Source organism: Leptopilina boulardi, unplaced genomic scaffold (assembly GCF_019393585.1).
Source record: "Leptopilina boulardi isolate dan_hultmark-lab unplaced genomic scaffold, ZJU_Lbou_2.1 LbouV2_293, whole genome shotgun sequence".
Taxonomy (NCBI): Eukaryota; Metazoa; Arthropoda; class Insecta; order Hymenoptera; family Figitidae; genus Leptopilina; species Leptopilina boulardi.
The window spans coordinates 1-6063 of NW_026137855.1; the positions used below are offsets into that span (position 1 = coordinate 1).

The 6063-nt window shown below is 22.5% G+C and overlaps 1 long non-coding RNA gene across 2 annotated transcripts; it reads right to left on the reverse strand.

Annotated features, from left to right (window-relative positions):
* Window positions 1–758: 758 nt before the first annotated feature.
* LOC127282301 (uncharacterized) lies at window positions 759–5508 on the reverse strand. Of its 2 annotated transcripts, none has more exons than XR_007843190.1 (3): window positions 5385–5508; window positions 3239–3749; window positions 759–812 (listed from the first exon to the last, which is right to left on the reverse strand). It is a non-coding gene; the product is annotated as an uncharacterized LOC127282301 (long non-coding RNA). The 2 variants fall into 2 exon arrangements; XR_007843191.1 differs by lacking the exon at window positions 759–812 and adding an exon at window positions 2760–2840.
* Window positions 5509–6063: the final 555 nt, after the last annotated feature.

Sequence of the window (6063 nt, forward strand, 5' to 3'; positions counted from 1 at the left end):
TTTTTAACTTAATAATTTTAACATTTCTTAATTTAAAACGAAACGTCTTCTATTATATTATGTTAACAAATTTCGAAAAACGACACCGACCCCGTGACCTCGACACCGTCCTTGAAAAATCTATTTTCAATTATTTTCAAATAAATCAAAATACTTTGCATATATGCTGTTAGAAAATCTTACAAACTATTTTTATGTAACATCTTTTTTCAATTTAACCCGAAAAAGGGTTATTTTTCAATTTTAACCCGAAAAAGAGTTATTTTGCAATTTTTGAAGAATTTTTTGATTTTTACAATTTTTTATTATTATTTTTTATTATTTATTGTTGTTTTTTCAATTTTTTGTTAGTAACCTATAATATTGTGTCTAATTTTAAGTGTCATTAAAATCAAATGTTTTTAACTTAATAATTTTAACATTTCTTATTTTAAAACGAAACATCTTCTATTATATTAAGTTAACAAATTTCGAAAAACGACACCGACCCCGTGACCTCGACACCGTCCTTGAAAAATCTATTTTCAATTATTTTCAAATAAATCAAAATACTTTGCATATAAGCTGTTAGAAAATCTTACAAACTGTTTTTATGTAACATTTTTTTTCAATTTTAACCCGAAAAAGGGTAATTTTTTAATTTTAACCCGAAAAAGGGTAATTTTTTAATTGTAACCCGAAAAAGGGTTATTTTGCAATTTTAACCCAAAAAAGGGTCATTTTGCAATTTTTTAAGAATGTTTTGATTTTTTCAATTTTTTATTATTATTTTTTATTATTTATTGTTGTTTTTTCAATTTTTAGTTAGTAACCTATAATATTGTGTCCAATTTTAAGTGTCATTAAAATCAAATGTTTTTAACTTAATAATTTTAACATTTCTTAATTTAAAACGAAACATCTTCTATTATATTAAGTAAACAAATTTCGAAAAACGACACCGACCCCGTGACCTCGACACCGTCCTTGAAAAATCTATTTTCAATTATTTTCAAATAAATCAAAATACTTTGCATATATGCTGTTAGAAAATCTTACAAACTATTTTTATGTAACATCTTTTTTCAATTTAACCCGAAAAAGGGTTATTTTTCAATTTTAACCCGAAAAAGAGTTATTTTGCAATTTTTGAAGAATTTTTTGATTTTTACAATTTTTTATTATTATTTTTTATTATTTATTGTTGTTTTTTCAATTTTTTGTTAGTAACCTATAATATTGTGTCTAATTTTAAGTGTCATTAAAATCAAATGTTTTTAACTTAATAATTTTAACATTTCTTATTTTAAAACGAAACATCTTCTATTATATTAAGTTAACAAATTTCGAAAAACGACACCGACCCCGTGACCTCGACACCGTCCTTGAAAAATCTATTTTCAATTATTTTCAAATAAATCAAAATACTTTGCATATATGGGCAAATTCACAGAACCGGCCGATTTCATGTTACTCATATATTTTTCTATTTTAGAAGTATTATATTAATTATTTTCATACTTCAACCATTTTGTAATATCTCTGAGAACCTATTGAAATAAGAAAATTGAATAAATGTGAACCTTCTAGTCTTTTATAAAAAATAAAATCGAATTAAGTAACTTAAAAAATGAAATTTACGGTGTTACTCCAGGTATAAATTTTAATTCTTATAGGTATAACTTGTTCGGCATAGATCCGAACAATTCCAAACTGTGGTGAATTATAGTTTACTTATTGAAGAATGTTTTGAAAGTAATAAAAAATATGTGCTCTTAAATAAAAAGAAATGATAGTCGTTGAAAGTAGCGTTACTCATTATTTTATAATAATGAAATGTCTATACATTTTTGTAAATATCTTTTGCGGCGATTATTCGATTTGAATTTTTCAAATTGGAGCTTATTGCTTGTGAACAGACGAACAAATGTATGTATCATAGAATAGAGTGCAATCAGAATTAAAGAAAATATTCCAATAATTATCACTCTATGTTTAAGCGTGAACCATTTTCAACTTAGCCTTTTTTCAGTAGCACAACTACAGGATAAAATATGATGAGTTGAAAACATGTGTGATTATATAAAGACATTATTATAATTCTTGTATGCAAACGCCAAATTATATTTTCAATTTATAACGTCTAAAAATTAAAAATAAAAAAAAATTTATCGAAATTTAACTAGTTAATCGTGAAAAATGAATTATCCTTTCATTTGTTTTATTTTCAAAGTTATATCAAAATCGATGTCAATAATGTCAGTTTGTTGGTTAAAATAGTTAATATCAAAATTAGTAAGTAAACAATTTAATTTACAGAAATAAAAAATTAAATGCTAATAAATAAAATATATAATAAAATATGATAAAATATAAATAATTTATTTTTGATAATTAAAAAATTAATTATTTGTATTTTATCATATTTCATTATTCAAAATGTTTTGCACATATTTCAAATAATATATAAAAAAAAACAAAGAAATGCCATTTTTAATTATAATTTCCAGAAGAAAAATAATATTTTCGTTTTTGGCTTTTAACTCAAACGGCATTAAAATAAAATGAATCACGCAAGAAGATAATTGTTCTTGAATATATTTTAAAGAAAGTAAACCATAAATAAAAGGTGTGCTTGCTATTTGGAAAATTTTCATCTTGATAAGTAAAAATCGGCCGGTTCTGTGGATTTGCCCATATGCTGTTAGAAAATCTTACAAACTATTTTTATGTAACATTTTTTTCAATTTTAACCCAAAAAAGGGTCATTTTGCAATTTTTTAAGAATTTTTTGATTTTTTCAATTTTTTATTATTATTTTTTATTATTTATTGTTGTTTTTTCAATTTTTAGTTAGTAACCTATAATATTGTGTCTAATTTTAAGTGTCATTAAAATCAAATGTTTTTAACTTAATAATTTTAACATTTCTTAATTTAAAACGAAACGTCTTCTATTATATTATGTTAACAAATTTCGAAAAACGACACCGACCCCGTGACCTCGACACCGTCCTTGAAAAATCTATTTTCAATTATTTTCAAATAAATCAAAATACTTTGCATATATGCTGTTAGAAAATCTTACAAACTATTTTTATGTAACATCTTTTTTCAATTTAACCCGAAAAAGGGTTATTTTTCAATTTTAACCCGAAAAAGAGTTATTTTGCAATTTTTGAAGAATTTTTTGATTTTTACAATTTTTTATTATTATTTTTTATTATTTATTGTTGTTTTTTCAATTTTTTGTTAGTAACCTATAATATTGTGTCTAATTTTAAGTGTCATTAAAATCAAATGTTTTTAACTTAATAATTTTAACATTTCTTATTTTAAAACGAAACATCTTCTATTATATTAAGTTAACAAATTTCGAAAAACGACACCGACCCCGTGACCTCGACACCGTCCTTGAAAAATCTATTTTCAATTATTTTCAAATAAATCAAAATACTTTGCATATATGCTGTTAGAAAATCTTACAAACTATTTTTATGTAACATTTTTTTCAATTTTAACCCAAAAAAGGGTCATTTTGCAATTTTTTAAGAATTTTTTGATTTTTTCAATTTTTTATTATTATTTTTTTATTATTTATTGTTGTTTTTTCAATTTTTAGTTAGTAACCTATAATATTGTGTCTAATTTTAAGTGTCATTAAAATCAAATGTTTTTAACTTAATAATTTTAACATTTCTTAATTTAAAACGAAACATCTTCTATTATATTAAGTTAACAAATTTCGAAAAACGACACCGACCCCGTGACCTCGACACCGTCCTTGAAAAATCTATTTTCCATTATTTTCAAATAAATCAAAATACTTTGCATATAAGCTGTTAGAAAATCTTACAAACTGTTTTTATGTAACATTTTTTTTCAATTTTAACCCGAAAAAGGGTTATTTTTCAATTTTAACCCGAAAAAGAGTTATTTTGCAATTTTTGAAGAATTTTTTGATTTTTACAATTTTTTATTATTATTTTTTATTATTTATTGTTGTTTTTTCAATTTTTAGTTAGTAACCTATAATATTGTGTCTAATTTTAAGTGTCATTAAAATCAAATGTTTTTAACTTAATAATTTTAACATTTCTTAATTTAAAACGAAACATCTTCTTCTTCTATTATATTAAGTTAACAAATTTCGAAAAACGACACCGACCCCGTGACCTCGACACCGTCCTTGAAAAATCTATTTTCAATTATTTTCAAATAAATCAAAATACTTTGCATATAAGCTGTTAGAAAATCTTACAAACTGTTTTTATGTAACATTTTTTTTCAATTTTAACCCGAAAAAGGGTAATTTTTTAATTTTAACCCGAAAAAGGGTAATTTTTTAATTGTAACCCGAAAAAGGGTTATTTTGCAATTTTAACCCAAAAAAGGGTCATTTTGCAATTTTTTAAGAATGTTTTGATTTTTTCAATTTTTTATTATTATTTTTTATTATTTATTGTTGTTTTTTCAATTTTTAGTTAGTAACCTATAATATTGTGTCTAATTTTAAGTGTCATTAAAATCAAATGTTTTTAACTTAATAATTTTAACATTTCTTAATTTAAAACGAAACATCTTCTATTATATTAAGTAAACAAATTTCGAAAAACGACACCGACCCCGTGACCTCGACACCGTCCTTGAAAAATCTATTTTCAATTATTTTCAAATAAATCAAAATACTTTGCATATATGCTGTTAGAAAATCTTACAAACTATTTTTATGTAACATCTTTTTTCAATTTAACCCGAAAAAGGGTTATTTTTCAATTTTAACCCGAAAAAGAGTTATTTTGCAATTTTTGAAGAATTTTTTGATTTTTACAATTTTTTATTATTATTTTTTATTATTTATTGTTGTTTTTTCAATTTTTTGTTAGTAACCTATAATATTGTGTCTAATTTTAAGTGTCATTAAAATCAAATGTTTTTAACTTAATAATTTTAACATTTCTTAATTTAAAACGAAACATCTTCTATTATATTAAGTTAACAAATTTCGAAAAACGACACCGACCCCGTGACCTCGACACCGTCCTTGAAAAATCTATTTTCAATTATTTTCAAATAAATCAAAATACTTTGCATATATGCTGTTAGAAAATCTTACAAACTATTTTTATGTAACATTTTTTTCAATTTTAACCCAAAAAAGGGTCATTTTGCAATTTTTTAAGAATTTTTTGATTTTTTCAATTTTTTATTATTATTTTTTATTATTTATTGTTGTTTTTTCAATTTTTAGTTAGTAACCTATAATATTGTGTCTAATTTTAAGTGTCATTAAAATCAAATGTTTTTAACTTAATAATTTTAACATTTCTTAATTTAAAACGAAACATCTTCTTCTTCTATTATATTAAGTTAACAAATTTCGAAAAACGACACCGACCCCGTGACCTTGACACCGTCCTTGAAAAATCTATTTTCAATTATTTTCAAATAAATCAAAATACTTTGCATATATGCTGTTAGAAAATCTTACAAACTGTTTTTATGTAACATTTTTTTTCAATTTTAACCCGAAAAAGGGTAATTTTTTAATTTTAACCCGAAAAAGGGTAATTTTTTAATTGTAACCCGAAAAAGGGTTATTTTGCAATTTTAACCCGAAAAAGGGTTATTTTGCAATTTTTTAAGAATGTTTTGATTTTTTCAATTTTTTATTATTATTTTTTATTATTTATTGTTGTTTTTTCAATTTTTAGTTATTAACCTATAATATTGTGTCTAATTTTAAGTGTCATTAAAATCAAATGTTTTTAACTTAATAATTTTAACATTTCTTAATTTAAAACGAAACATCTTCTATTATATTAAGTAAACAAATTTCGAAAAACGACACCGACCCCGTGACCTCGACACCGTCCTTGAAAAATCTATTTTCAATTATTTTCAAATAAATCAAAATACTTTGCATATATGCTGTTAGAAAATCTTACAAACTATTTTTATGTAACATTTTTTTCAATTTTAACCCAAAAAAGGGTCGTTTTGCAATTTTTTAAGAATTTTTTGATTTTTTCAATTTTTTATTATTATTTTTTATTATTTATTGTTGTTTTTTCAATTTTTAGTT